The following is a 16368-nucleotide window of genomic DNA, read 5'->3' as shown; positions in this document are numbered from 1 at the left end:
TCATATGCTGAGGTTTGGAGAGCAGAAAAAGAAAATGTTTCCAAACAGCTCAGAGGGCAACTTTCTACCTGTGGACGTCCTATATGAGGAAATCTGTATCATCATTACTTACCCTTTAATTCAGTTAAAGGAGGAGATTTCTAATCAGGATATCTATATTATATGTCTTCTTCCCAAGGCTCAGAGGTCATCCCTGAAGAGGAGGTAGAAATATCAAAAGAGACAGAGCTGTAAATGACCACACTGAAGTAGTGTTTTCCAGACACAACAAAACATTTGTTGTATCTGTGAACTCATGGGGATTGTGAGAACACACACAAGCCCTGCACAAAATCAAGGCATCCATCATCCATCATGGAGGAAAGGGGTGAGCTTGAAGTCTTACTCCTAGCTGAGATCCCGTTGGCAATTGATACCTGCTGGAGAAGGGAGAGTCCATTCTCTTTAAAGATATGACCCCAGTAAGTCACTACACTCCAGTGGATGGCCACACACACATATAGGAGTATATGGACAGCACAAGTAGGACTCTGTGAGTCAGTGGGAAAATGACCAGGACATGAAGTTGAAGGACATGGGAGGTGGAGACAGATCCGGGAAAAGTTAAGGGAAGAGAAAGGATAACTATGGTCAAAATGCATTGTATGACATTCTCAATTACTGAAAAAATATTTGTTAAAATAGAGGGCTTTCTTCTACTTGTCAAAGCCCCAGAGAAAATCATAACTTGAATTTTGGAAGGCACCATCGGGTCCCTCTATGGGGAGGGAAAATGGCGATGCCCACAGTATGCTGCCTCTGTCTTCTCTTGAAGGCCCATGTAGCAAAACTATTTGGAGTTCTGTAGTGGCTCATCTAATCTGGATGTGGACTGGAGTCCCCAGGAAGACACATCTATGTTGACCGTGCTACATAGGCAAACTAGGGAGAGATTGGTAATGGTGGGATGGTTTAGTGGGCAAAGGCCCTTGCTATCAAGTCTGAGTTCAGCCCTAAGAACTCACTCAGGAGAAAGAGAAATATCTCGCACAGGTTGTCCTCTGACCTCCACAAAGGCACACAGACTGAATAATTAAATGTTAAAAAAATAAATAACAATAACTTCAAAGATTGCAGAGAGATTAGAATGTTGAATGTCCAGGGGCTAATTACAGATTATTTTGGTCTGTTGAAACCACTTGACTGGCCATTGGTTTTGGAGTATCAGGTGTAAGTATTAAGTAAATCCTTTGGAATGCGTGAACAGATCACCTTGTTCCCACCGACTTGAAAACTAGTAACATCTGAAGCCTGTAACAGAGTTTTCCCCACTTTGCAGTAACCCACTTACCTCCACTTACCTGAGGTTGCCCACCGTTGGATTTAAACATTGTGCTGCTATTTGCTTTTTTGTTTGGTTTGTGGTTTTGTTTTTGTTTGGTTTGTTGTCATTTTTTGTTTCCAAGAAGAAGGATATTTTTGCCTTTGAGGTGACAGCTGTGTTTTGGCGTGGTTACAGAGTATGCTGAAGAAACACATGAGGCATAAGCCTTTGGCCTGAACAGTCAATGGTGCCCTGGTAAGAGTTCTAACATGGCAGACCCTGACCAACATCAGCACTTCAGATGGCATCTTTAAAATAGAAGTTGGCGGGGAGCGGAGGCACAGACCATTAATCCTAGTGCTTGGGAGGCAGAGGCAGGAGGATCTCGATGAGTTCCAGGAAAGCCAGACTAAATGGAGAAACACTATCTCAAACAAACAAAAACAGAAGGAGGACTTGAAACCCATCATAAGATAACATGGTGGTGGGACACACCTTTAATCCCAGCACTCAGGAAACAGAGGCCGGTAGATCTCTGTGAATTCAAGGGCCAGCCAAGGAGGCTTAATAGAAATAAAACAGGTAGGAAGGTGAAGATGGGCATTTCCAATAGAGTCTCAGTTCATTCATTCAAATTAGTCTCAGTTTTCTAAGCACTCCCCCCCCCCCTCAAATTTAATGACAACAAATTCCCTTCTTTGGACGGTCTATTTGTCTTTTTCAAACCAATTTCTTTGTATCAGTCTATCATTTTGCTTTAGACGAGGCCATCAGTCTGTCATCGTAGTGCAGTGGGATGTCAGAATATCAATGACAGCCTTGCAGAAGGGCTGCAGACTGGACAAAGTCTACATTGTTGTCAAGATTATTGTTATTAACATATGAACTTCTCCAAGTCCTATCTACTGGGGAAAACAGAACTTTTGTGGATTAGAAAATGTAACCCCTGGAGAAAGGGTTGCAGATATACTTTATGCATGCTGAGAATCTTGAAAACCCAAATAGGAAGATAAACCAGCTCCTTTGTGCTCTAGGGCAGGGATCAAACCATTATGACAGTACTTACCCGAGAGAGGCCGGGTATGTGAACACGCAAAACCTAACTATAGCAAAAGTAATAACAGTCAATTTCCAATCTTAAAGAACATTTCCTCCCAGGAAAGCCTAAAGTGCTTTAAATCTGTTTACTTGCAAGCTAAACATATATTACCATATATATTTAGCCATTTGAAAAAAAAAAGGAACAAACCCACACGCATATAATGCCACCCATTTGATGATGGAATGTTGTCAGCTATGAAAAAATTTAATGTGGACTCGGGCTGTGGTTCAGTAGCAGAGTGTTTGCTTACCACATTATAAGACCGCGGGGTTCTATTCCCATAAAAAAAGTAAAGGAAGAAAGGGAGGAAGAAAGGGAAGGAGAGAGAAAGGAAGGAAGGAAGAAAATATTTTATCACTTCTTGTGCTTCTTAATTCCTACCTAGGATGGGAAATTTTGACTGTCATCATGATTGGATTAAAAAAAAATGTCGAAGGCAGTAGGAAACCACAGGATTTTGTCTGTGAGGACATTCCCAGAAAGGATCAGCTGAGGGGAGACCTTTGCATATGGTCCTAGACTAAATAAAAGGCTATAGAAGAAAGCCAGTTAACAGCCCCATTCTCCCTCCCCTGATCTGTTGAGATGTGAGCCAGCAGCTGCCTGCTCACAAACACAGAAGTCGGTCCTACTACCATGCTTTTCTTACCCTAAACTGAGAACCAAAACTAAACCTTCCATAAGTTGCTCATGACGGTCTGTGACAGCCAGAAGAAAATTAACTGGAAGAGAAACCTCCCTCCCTTTGTAGAGTAAAGCAATTGAAACACCTTATTTGATCTAGAGTCTGCAGGCAACATCTGAGCCCCCAGACCCTTGTTCTCCCAGGTAAGAGGACCCTCGTCCAAACATCCCCAGGCTCTCCTCTTGCTCCCACAGCCCCACCACTAGGATAGCTTTTTGGCTATCAAAGGATATTGATGAAAGAGGGGACATTGGTCACAGGATGATCACTGTTTGCGGGAGCTAGAGTGCCTTTTCCTCCTAGCAGTTGGAATTGGTGTTCTGATCACTGAGTGTTCTGACTTGTCACCATGTGCCAAAGAGGCACCAAAGCAGCCCCATTGTGACTGCTCATTCCTATAGTGTCTGCAGTTGAAAGACCAAGGCAGGAGGACTACAAGTTTGAGTAGTATGGGCTGCTTATCCACCTCAGGCCTTTGTTGACCGTCTCGCTAGCTGCAAGCTCTGCTCTCAGGCCTAAGTGACCCCCATTATTAAAAGGCTTCCTTTTGGGAGGCAAACATTAAGGACTCTAACATTCAGAAGCAACTGTGTATGTGGAGAAATAAGAAAGAGACTGGACACACTTGTCCTAGTTAGCTTTAACTATCAATTTGACAAAGTCTAGAGTCACCTGTGAAGGGAGTCTCAACTGAAGGATCAACCCAAGTAGGATTGGCTCTTGTCTTGGCTGTTAATTGAAGGGAGGCCCAACCCATTGTAAACTGTACCATTCCAAGATGGTAGCCCTGAGCTGTTCAAGAAAGCTACCTACACTTGAGCCTGTGAGAAAGCCAGTGAACAGCATTTCCTCCATGGTTTCTGCTTCAGCCCCTGCCCTGACTTCCCTCCATCATAGACTGTGACCTGTAGAACGAAATAAACCCCTTTCTCCTGTAAGTTGCTTCTGGTCAGAGTGTTTCATCACAGCAACAGAGATGGAGCTACAAAAATAGCTGAGAACAACCTCAAGTTAAAAAAAAAAAAAAGGAGAAACCTGAAATGTGTGCCCTCATCTAATCCTGATACAGGGTGAATCCAACTAGTATTATTTCAAATTAACAGCATCTACTTCTAAGGCCTCCACCATGGACTTTTCCCGGTTACTCGGAAAAACACAAATTTTCCTTTTTTTCTTTCAATTCTTTTTTTGGGTGGAGGCAGAGATACTGGCCAGATCTTAAGTGTGTTTTCCCCAACACTCAGCTTTCTCTTAATCCCACCCTATGTCTTCCACCACACTACTGCTCACTGACCTTTACTGCTGAGCCCCTCTGCTCTCTTGGACCCTATCTTAAAAGTCCTGGTGCTCTCTCGCTCTCACCCACGCTCCTCCTCCTCCTCCCCCTTTCTCCTCCTCCTCTCCCTCTTCCTCCTCCTCTTCTCCCTCCCCCTTCTCCTCCTCCCCCTTCTCCTCCTTCCCCCTCCTCCTCCCTGACACTCCTGGAATCAACCAAGAATTTTAGCTTGCCTGTGCCTGTTGTTTTTCCCTCAAACTCAAATCAAATTGTCCTTGAACTTCAAAAGCAACTTTTATTCTAAATAATGAACAACACTAGCGAAAACAGACAATGTGAGGGAAAAGAGAATTCTGATTTTCAAAATTATCACATTAAATTCAAGTTTCCAAAATGAACTTATTGAATTTTGAATATAGATGTATGTCTAAGATTTAAATAAATGCCAAGTAAAATGAACTCAAAGATGCAAGCAACACGTTATAATCAAATTGAGTTGGACCTGTGGAATCATTTTTTTTTTGGACTGGTGGAATCTTTTTTTTTTTTTATTATTATTCAATATAATTTATTTACATTTCAAATGATTTCCCCTCTTCTAGCCCCCCCACTCCCCGAAAGTCCCGCAAGCCCCCTTCTCTTCCCCTGTCCTCCCACCCACCCCTTCCCACTTCCCCGTTCTGGTTTTGCTGAATACTGTTTCACTGAGGCTTTCCAGAACCAGGGGCCACTCCTCCTTTCTTCTTGTACCTCATTTGATGTGTGGATTATGTTTTGGGTATTCCAGTTTTCTAGGTTAATATCCACTTATTAGTGAGTGCATACCATGATTCACCTTTTGAGTCTGGGTTACCTCACTTAGTATGATATTCTCTAGCTCCATCCATTTGCCTAAGAATTTCATGAATTCATTGTTTCTAATGGCTGAATAGTACTCCATTGTGTAGATATACCACATTTTTTGCATCCACTCTTCTGTTGAGGGATACCTGGGTTCTTTCCAGCATCTGGCAATTACAAATAGGGCTGCTATGAACATAGTAGAACATGTATCCTTATTACATGGTGGGGAGTCTTCTGGGTATATGCCCAGGAGTGGTATAGCAGGATCTTCTGGAAGTAAGGTGCCCAGTTTTCGGAGGAACCGCCAGACTGATTTCCAGAGTGGTTGTACCAATTTGCAACCCCACCAGCAGTGGAGGAGTGTTCCTCTTTCTCCACACCCTCTCCAACACCTGCTGTCTCCTGAATTTTTAATCTTAGCCATTCTGACTGGTGTAAGATGAAATCTTAGGGTTGTTTTGATTTGCATTTCCCTAATGACTAATGAAGTTGAGCATTTTTTAAGATGCTTCTCCGCCATCCGAAGTTCTTCAGGTGAGAATTCTTTGTTTAACTCTGTACCCCATTTTTTAATAGGGTTGTTTGGTTTTCTGGAGTCTAACTTCTTGAGTTCTTTATATATATTGGATATTAGCCCTCTATCTGATGTAGGATTGGTGAAGATCTTTTCCCAATTTGTTGGTTGCCGATTTGTCCTCTTGATGGTGTCCTTTGCCTTACAGAAACTTTGTAATTTTATGAGGTCCCATTTGTCAATTCTTGCTCTTAGAGCATACGCTATTGGTGTTCTGTTCAGAAACTTTCTCCCTGTACCGATGTCCTCAAGGGTCTTCCCCAGTTTCTTTTCTATTAGCTTCAGAGTGTCTGGCTTTATGTGGAGGTCCTTGATCCATTTGGATTTGAGCTTAGTACAAGGAGACAAGGATGGATCAATTCGCATTCTTCTGCATGCTGACCTCCAGTTGAACCAGCACCATTTGTTGAAAAGGCTATCTTTTTTCCATTGGATGTTTTCAGCCTCTTTGTCGAGGATCAAGTGGCCATAGGTGTGTGGGTTCATTTCTGGATCTTCAATCCTGTTCCATTGATCCTCCTGCCTGTCACTGTACCAATACCATGCAGTTTTTAACACTATTGCTCTGTAGTATTGCTTGAGGTCAGGGATACTGATTCCCCCAGATTTCCTTTTGTTGCTGAGAATAGTTTTAGCTATCCTGGGTTTTTTGTTGTTCCAGATGAATTTGATAATTGCTCTTTCTAACTCTGTGAAGAACTGAGTTGGGATTTTGATGGGTATTGCATTGAATCTGTATAGTGCTTTAGGCAAAATGGCCATTTTAACTATATTGATTCTACCGATCCATGAGCATGGGAGGTTTTCCCATTTTTTGAGGTCTTCTTCCATTTCCTTCTTCAGAGTCTTGAAGTTCTTGTCATACAGATCTTTCACATGTTTGGTAAGAGTCACCCCAAGATACTTTATACTGTTTGTGGCTATTGTGAAGGGGGTCATTTCCCTAATTTCTTTCTCAGCCTGCTTATCCTTTGAGTATAGGAAGGCCACTGATTTGCTTGAGTTGACTTTATAACCTGCCACTTTGCTGAAGTTGTTTATCAGCTGTAGGAGCTCTCTAGTGGAGTTCTTTGGGTCACTTAGGTAGACGATCATGTTGTCTGCAAATAATGATAGTTTGACTTCTTCCTTTCCAATTTGTATCCCTTTGACCTCCTTATGTTGTCGAATTGCCCGAGCTAGTACCTCAAGTACAATATTGAAAAGATAAGGAGAAAGGGGGCAGCCTTGTCTGGTCCCTGATTTCAGTGGGATTGCTTCAAGTTTCTCTCCATTTAGTTTGATGCTGGCTACCGGTTTGCTGTATATTGCTTTTACTATGTTTAGGTATGGGCCTTGAATTCCTGTTCTCTCCAAGACTTTAAGCATGAAGGGATGCTGAATTTTGTCAAATGCTTTTTCAGCATCCAATGAAATGACCATGTGGTTTTGTTCTTTGAGTTTGTTTATGTAGTGGATTGTATTGATGGATTTCCGTATATTGAACCAACCCTGCATTCCCGGGATAAAGCCTACTTGATCATGGTGGATGATCGTTTTGATGTGTTCTTGGATTCGGTTGGCAAGAATTTTATTGAGTATTTTTGCATCGATGTTCATAAGGGAAATTGGTCTGAAGTTCTCTTTCTTTGTTGGATCTTTGTGTGGCTTTGGTATCAGCGTAATTGTGGCTTCGTAGAAGGAATTGGGTAGTGTTCCTTCTGTTTCTATTTTGTGGAATAGTTTGAAGAGTATTGGTGTTAACTCTTCTTTGAAGGTCTGGTAGAATTCTGCACTGAAGCCATCTGGTCCTGTGCTTTTTTTGGTTGGAAGACTTTCTATGACTCCTTCTATTTCTTTAGGCATTATGGGACTGTTTAGATGGTCTAGTTGGTCCTGATTTAATTTTGGTATTTGGTATCTGTCAAGGAAATTGTCCATTTCCTCCAGATTCTCCAGTTGTGTTGAGTATAGGCTCTTGTAGTAGGATCTGATGATTTTTTGGATTTCCTTAGTTTCCGTTGTTATATCTCCCTTTTCATTTCTAAGTTTGTTAATTTGGATACTTTCTCTGTGCCCTTTGGTCATTCTGGCTAAGGGTTTATCTATCTTGTTGATTTTCTCAAAGAACCAGCTCCTGGTATTGTTGATTTTTTGTATGGTTCTCTTTGTTTCTACTTGATTGATTTCGGCCCTGAGTTTGATGATTTCCTGCCTTCTACTCCTCCTGGGCGAAATAGCTTCTTTTTGTTCCAGGGCTTTCAGGTGTGTCATTAAGCTGGTAATGTATGCTCTCTCCATTTTCTTTTTGGAGGCACTCAGGGCTATGAGTTTTCCTCTTAGCACTGCTTTCATTGTGTCCCATAGATTTGGGTATGTTGTGTTTTCATTTTCATTGTGTTCTAAAAAGTCTTTAATTTCTTTCTTTATTTCTTCCTTGACCAAGGTATCATTGAGTAGAGTATTGTTCAGTTTCCACGTGTATGTGGGCTTTCTGTTGTTTCTGTTGCTATTGAAGACCACTTTTACTCCATAGTGATCAGATAGGAGGCATGGGATTAGTTCGATCTTCTTATATTTGTTGAGGTCTGTCTTGTGACCAATTATATGGTCGATTTTGGAGAAGGTACCATGAGGTGCTGAGAAAAAGGTATATTCTTTTGTTTTAGGATAGAATGTTCTATATATATCTGTTAAATCTAATTGGTCCAAAGCTTCAATTAGTTTCATTGTGTCCCTGTTTAGTTTCTGTTTTCCTGATCGGTCCATTGAGGAAAGTGCAGTGTTGAAGTCACCCACAATTATTGTGTTAGGTGCAATGTGTGCTTTTAGTTTTAATAAAGTTTCTTTTACGAAAGAGGGTGCCCTTGCATTTGGGGCATAGATGTTCAGGATTGACAGTTCTTCTTTTTGTATTTTTCCTTTGACCAGCAAGAAGTGTCCCTCAGGGTCTCTTTTGATGACTTTGGGTTGAAAGTCAATTTTATCTGATATTAAAATGGCTACTCCAGCTTGTTTCCTGAGACCATTTGCTTGTAAAATTGTCTTCCAGCCTTTTACTCTAAGGTAGTGTTTGTCTTTGACCCTGAGGTGTGTTTCCTGTAAGCAGCAAAATGTAGGGTCCTGTTTACGTATCCATTCAGTTAGTCTGTGTCTTTTTATTGGGGCATTAAGTCCATTGATGTTAAGAGATATTAAGGAATAGTGATTGTTACTTCCTATCATTTTTGACGTTATTTTTTGGTGGAATCTTAATATTTGTATTTGTCTGTCTGTTTAGACAGAGTCTCACTATGACCTAGAATTTATTACATGCTGACCTTGAACTTATAGATGATCCTCCCACAGTTTGAGTGCTGGAATTACAAGCAGATACCAACACCTGTAGCCTAATATTTACCATTTTCTAAGAAAAATATTAATGTATTATTTCCCCCTTTGAGTTGACACATGATTATGACATTGGGGAGATATAATGTGATGGTCTGATGTGATACACTGCTATCAGTGCTCCCACACCTTATTAGACTTACCATTTCCTAGTGTTTGGACCCTTGCCTTCCATTGCCTCGGTCTAAGTGCTTGATAAAATAGAGTGCTGGCAACTGTTGCTCTCTCATTGTGCAGTAGAACACTCCGACTTCTGTGCAGCTGCATTTCTGTATTTTGGTATCCATCGTCCAACCACCCTCCATCTTCTTACCTAGCTTCGAGCAGTCACTATTCTCTTTGGATCTCTCCATATAAATGAGAGTAAGCAGTGTTTGGTTTTTCTGTCCCCAGCTTATTCACTTAGCATAAACTCCTCCATTTGGTTACACCCATTCCACCTCAAGTGATGGGATTTGTACTTTCTTATTGCTAAACAATATTTCATTTTGTCTATATACTACATTTTCTTTTCATATATTTGCTAATGGAGATCTTGGTTGATTGCACATCTTGGATATTATGAATAAGGCTATAGTAAATAAGAGTCCTTTGATATGCTGATTTCATTGGGGGCTTATATAATGAGTAGTCTGTTAGTTTAATTTTCGGGTTATTGATATTCTTCCCATCATTCTCTGTGAAAGCTGTGCTAAATCACATTCCCACCAAAGACGTGCATGTGTTCTTGGTCTTCCACATATTTCCCACTATTAATGATCATACCAATATACTGCATGTAAGCCGGTGTCTCCGATGACTCTACTGGACATTTCCCTGATGGCCAGTAACATGAGGTATATTTTAAATCTTCTTTTCAAAAGTCTCTGTTTGGATTATTTGCTTCTTATAACTGTATTTTTTCACTTTCCAAATTTTCTATGTACTCTGGATATTAATTCTTCATCAAATAAGCAAATGATCTTTCTCATACTTCACATCACCACTTCCCTCCTTTAATTATTGCCATTGATGTGTAGAAGCCTCCCGGTTTTGATATAATCCCTCTTGTCTATTTTTGCTTTTGTTACCTATGCTTTTGGGGTTTGATAATAAAATAAAAAAGTCATCCTTCAGCCAACTTCTTAAAATGCTTCTTCTTGCATTTCTTGTAGGAATTTTCTTCTGTTTTGTGGTATCCCATGAATTTGAGTGTATTGTGTTTCCCATTCTCATTTGTTTTAAGAATTTTTTAATTTACTTCTTTTTACCTGCTGTTCACTCAAGAATATATTGTTTAGTTTCCACGTACTTTACAATTTCTAGAGATCCTTTTGTTAGTCTACAGTTTTGTGGCCATGGAAATTATACCATATGATTGATTGCAGCCTTTTGTTAATTGGTTGAGACTTGTTTTATGATCTAACATAGAGTCCCTTTTAGAAAATGTTCTATGATGGTTAGCTTTAATTATCAACTTGACACAGCCTGGATTCTCTTGGGAAGAAAGCTTCAGCAAAGAATTGTTCAGATCAGGTTGGCCTGTGGGCATGTCTGAGGGGGATTGTCCTAATTAAATGAATTGATATGGGAATACTCAATCTACTGTAAATGGCCCTATTTCCTAGACAGGGAGTCCTGAACCTTATAATAATGGAGGAGAGAAGTTGACCACAAGCAAATAAGCATGCCGTCTTCACTAGAGTTTCTATTTCTGTGAAAAGACACCGTGGCCAACTCTTATAAAAGAAAACATTTAATTGGGATTGGCTTACAGTTTTAGAGGTTTAGTCTATCATCATCATGGCAAGAAGCATGGTGCTAGAGAAGAAGCTGAATGTTCTACATCCAGACCAGCACGGAGCAAGAACAGAGATGTGAGCCACTAGGCCTGGTGTTGAGCTTCTGAGACCTCAAAGTTTATGCCCTAGTGATGCACTTCCTCCAGCAAAGCCCCACCTACTCCAACAAGACCACACCTCCTAACAGTGCCATTCCTTATGAGCTGATGGAAGCCATTTTCTTTCAAATCACCACACAAGCAAATGTGAATCTGTCCATCTCTTTCTGTCCTATATTATGGATGTGATATGACAATCTGTTTTAAGTTTCTGCCACTGTGATTTCTCTGCTATGATGGACTGTAACCTAGAATTTTGAGCTGAAATAAACTCTTTTCTCCCCAAATGGCTTTTTGTCAGGGTATTTTATCACAGTAACAGAAGTGAAACTAAAATATGCTCCATATGCCAGTGAGAAAAATGTATATTCTGCAGTGACTGGGCAAAATGTTCTGGAAATGTCTGTCAAGTCCGTATGTTCTGTAGTACAGCTTTACTCTCCTGTCTCTTCACTAACATTTTGTCTAGACAATCTGTCCATTGACGAGAGTGGATGTTGAAACCCCCAACTAGTATTCTGTAGAAATATATCTCTCCCCTATGTTGTAACAATGTTTGGCTTATATAATTGGGCACTCCAGAACTGGGTGCACGTGTGCTTAGAGTGGTTATAGTCTGTTGTTGAATTGATTTAGTGACTTGTGTCTTTTTCTAGCTTTTGCTTAGGTGTAAGGCTAGTACTGCTCAACTTTCCTCTCCATCTGCATGGGCAATATTTTTTCAGTCCCTGCACTTTCAATGTTTCAATGTGTGTGTGTGTGTGTGTGCCTGTGCATGTGTGTTTGTGGGTCTGTCTGTCCATGTTTATGAAGTGAGTTTCAGGTTTTCTTTCACTGGATATATTTTATCAATTTACCTTTCTCCTTGTGGAATACATAGAATTTAAGTATTTACTGTATTTACTTTCTTAGTGATGTCTTACAAGTCTAAGATGACTTTTTAAAAAAAATCTGACAGGTTTATACCCAAGCCTAGACTTACAGTTAGGAAATTCATCCATTGTACAGTCTGTTGTGTCAGTGGCCGGTTGTGCTTTGACTTTCGGAGTTTCTTAGTTTCACCATTTCTGTTTGGCTCTCTATTTGTATCTAACTCTTTGTTGAATTTCTCATTCAGATTGTATTAATCAAGGTTTTCCAGATGCACAGAACCACTGATTACAAAAGAGACTGGTTATCGCAGTTGGAAGCTGTATTGTCTGATTATGGCTACATGTAGGAGAGGCAGAGAAACCAGGGGCCGTTCAGTGTAAGAACCTGGAACCCTCAGGATGAAGAGAACCAATGATAAGTCTAAAGGAAACTGAGTCACTAGTATGAGTCTGTGTGGGAAGACTGTTGAAATCTGAAGCCCATAGGCTATACTAGACCCCACTTGCTCAAGAAGAACACATCTTTCTCTTCCTCTTTTATACCATCTGGGTGATCAGCTTATCAGACAGTGGTGTTGACATGCAGGTCATCAATAAGACCTCAGCTACTTTCCCAGATGATAGTCCTCTAGGCAGTGTGCTCACAGACATTTTTTACTAATGACCCTCTCAAAGATCTAGTCAAGTTGACAATTATAACTAGGCAATTTTCTTCTGTATCTCTTACATCTTATTAAATTTTGTCAAAACCATAATTTTGAATTTTTTAGGCACTTCATTCGTTTTCTTCTATTTGTGATTATTGGTAGAGAATAATTTTATTCCTATGCAGGTAACATAACATCTTGTACTCCTAGTATCTCTTTGTTGGTGTCTGTACATCTAACAGACACAATGCCTCTACTAATTTCATAAAATAACCTTTGTAATAATGTTTCTTATATGTTGGTTTGGCAGGCTATCTGGGCTTTGGTTTTAGTTGGGTTCAGTAGTATATCTCCATCTAGCATCTAAAGCTGCAGTTGATGGCTTTGAGTGGAGTATCTTTGAAAAGAGAGGCAGCAAATCCACCAACATGCAAGCCAAGTAGGACTTGGGGGTACAACACACCTAGTAAGAGCAGGTCAATTACCTAGTGTATCTAGAGTTGCACAGGTGACTTGTAGCTCATGAGCTATATTAATTCACAGAAGGCTGTCCAACTGAGACCCAGAGCTGACAATGGATGGGTGGGGCTATTGGGGGCCTTGGTAAACCAAGTCTCTCAGTATAAGACTGTTAAACTCCTTATTTTGGCAATTAAACGATAAGTGATAGTACCTGGGTGCTTCCCTGGGAACTTGGAGAGCTGAAGTGCTCAGGAAAGATTTCTTAGCTGACTTTCAAAGCCCACCCTTTTGCTTCCTAGGGACCTCTGATAGGTCAAATTACTAATCGTTAACTGCCTGGCTGTGTCTTGGAGCAGGGAGTAAGTGCAGGGAGTAAGTGCATGGTTAGTGTCACCCATCTGGTTCACAGAACTCCTAGGGATAGTCACCTGCTATCTCATAGAACCCCTGCCAGGAAGATTCATCCTAGGACAGTATTGGGAGGTGGGACTTCAGCTAGGAGGTACAAGATGGCCTGGGCTCCTTCATCATTTTTCATAGCTCTCCAAAGCATCCTGGGGGAGAACTGTGAGAGTCTCAGGCTTTGCCAAGAGCAGATAACTTTTGTGTATGTAGCTTCTGACACACCCGCTCTCTGATGTGCAAAGTCATTCTTGGTCCAGTGTTGGCATCAGCTAGAAAGACGAGACAGTTTGTTCTCCATGTGTAATTCCCTTCTGGACATGGCCATCATGGGTGTCTGTGCTATGCATCCACAATGTCTCCACAATGCTCCAGCACTAAGTTCTGAACACTCGAGTCAAGAAGTAGTTGTTTTGTTTCCCTTTGAGTCTTCTTTTGCTGAGAAGAAGGGCACCAGGCGCTCTAATGAGATGTCTGCAATCAGCTCTCAAAGACAAAGAGAGAAGTCTGAAAATGGCAAGCAGCAGGGCACACACAAGGGACCCTCCTCTATATGGTCAGCAGCAAACTTCTCACCAGAAAATTTGGAGATGGCAGACAATAGGCCGATGCATTCACAGTACAAAAAGAAGAGAACTGTCAGCCAAGAACACGATGTCTGCCAAAACCATTCCTCAAAAGTGGAGGAGAATCTAAGGCATTGCAAGATAAACAAATGTTGGGGGAATTTATTACCATTAGACCTGCCGCACAAGAAATCACTGACAGTGATGCCCTGCATGAGACAGTGAACAGACTCCAGACAGTAACGTGAAGTTGTATACATAAATAAAAACTTTAATTAATGTAAATACAATGACAATCATAAAGGCATGTATCAGTGAAATACGTTTATTATACCTTTTTTGTCTATGTGATTTAGGAAATAGTTATAACTCTCTAAAAACAATCATTAGCCTAACAAGTAGCATCACTCTGACTTTAGAATCCACATTTGGTTTTCTACATAATTTTAAAAAAGATTAAGACACTTAAAAGAAATGATTCATCTGTGTTTTGAGGCACACACATATAAAGATGTAATTTAATAATGCCAACAACTGGAGGGGACAGGGTCGGAGCTATAAAGGAGGACAGTATTTCTATGTCGTTGAAGTTAGACTGCTGTGCATTGAAATTAGAGTTATGTAACTTGGGGATGTTAAATGTAATCCCCATGGTAACTGCAAAGAAAATAGCTGAAGAGACACACAAAGGGAAATGAGGAAGAGTTTAAACAGTTCACTATATAAATCAACTAAACACCAAAGGCGATAGTAATGTATAAATAAGGGATTAAAAGCCATGGCTTTGAAAGATAGAAAACACACAGCAAAAGTGACAGAAGCAAGCCTTTTCTTATCAGTAATTACTTTAAATGCAAATGGATTAAAGTGTTCAATCAAAAGACAGAGATTAATGGGCTACTTTTAAAAACTAATCCAACTATATGCCATCTACAAGAGACTCATTTTAGACCCAAAGAAACAAATAGTTTGAAACTAAAAAGATGGAGAACTGTTTCCTGTAAATTGCAACCAAAAGAAAGCAAGGCTAAAGAAAGGAGTGTCAGCCAAAATAAACGTTAAAACTGATTGCAAGAGACAAAGGACATTTTACATTTATTAAAAATTATAATTATAACTACTTATAAACATAATTGTCTCTTTGATTATCTACATCAGAATACATGAAATAAAACGGTAAGATTTGAAAAAGGAAATAAGCAGTTGCATATTTTAGTTGGAGACTTCAAATTCTCACCCTTAGGAGCAGATAGACTAACCACATAGAGTACAAGTAAAGAATTTATCATAACGGGGCTAACTTGATTGAGCAGACAGGGACAATATTCCCTCTGGTCACAATGGGATAGTTAACAGTCATTAATGGAATAAAAGTGGAAAATTTACAAATTATAAAAAAAATCAAATACTCTTAGCAAACGAATGAAACAAAATCACAAGGGAAATTGGAAACTATTCCAAGGCAAATGAAAATGGAAAAAACAATATATCAAATTTATGGGAAACAGTGGGAACCATGCTAAGAAAGAAAATTATAGTTATAAACACTTCCATTAGAAAGTTAGAAAGTTTCCAAATCAATAAGCTAACTTTACAACACAAAGAATGTTTTTAAATTGCATTTACTTTACTTTATGTGTACAAATGTTTTGTCTGCACATGTGTGTGTGCACCACATGTGTGCATAGTACCCTTTGAGTCAGGGGAGGGCGCTGCATCCCTGGAATAGGAGCTACAGGTAGATATGAGCCACAAATGGTGCTGGGACTCGAACCCAGGTCCTCTCCAAGAACAAGAAGTGCCCTTAACCACTTAACTATTTCATAGCCCAAAATAAGAAATTTTTAAGAGAACAAACTAAATTACAATCCAATGATAAATAAAATGAAATGATGAATATCAAATCATATATAAAGACTTGTTTCAAAGTTGAGAAAATAATCTATTTTTCTTCTGAAAAGATTAACCCTAGTAAAGGGTTAATTTTTATTTAATGCATATAAACTTCTGTTTTAAAACTTGAGAAGAGATAGAGTAGTGGTGATACATGTGCATTATAAATTCATTTAATATTACTAAGCTATGCATGTACAATGATTAAGATGATGGATTTTTATGTAGCATTGTAGCACAATAAAAATATTTTAAATGAAAGTAAATTATTGTCTAATGGCTACAGGTGATCTATTTCACAGACTTATTCGTCATATGGCTGCTTCTCCACATATAATGAACAGAAAATCATTTTGTTAGAATGCAAATCGTGCATGGAGGAAGCTTGGACGGGAGATCAATATTCCCTGTTTCTAACAACTTTCAAGGTGAAGTTGGTCTTGTTGGTCCTGGCTCATGGCCCATATCTTGAATAACAAGGTCTTATAAAATTTA

Source organism: Apodemus sylvaticus, chromosome 15 (assembly GCF_947179515.1).
Source record: "Apodemus sylvaticus chromosome 15, mApoSyl1.1, whole genome shotgun sequence".
NCBI classification, from domain to species: domain Eukaryota; kingdom Metazoa; phylum Chordata; class Mammalia; order Rodentia; family Muridae; genus Apodemus; species Apodemus sylvaticus.
This window is presented reverse-complemented; position numbering follows the sequence as displayed.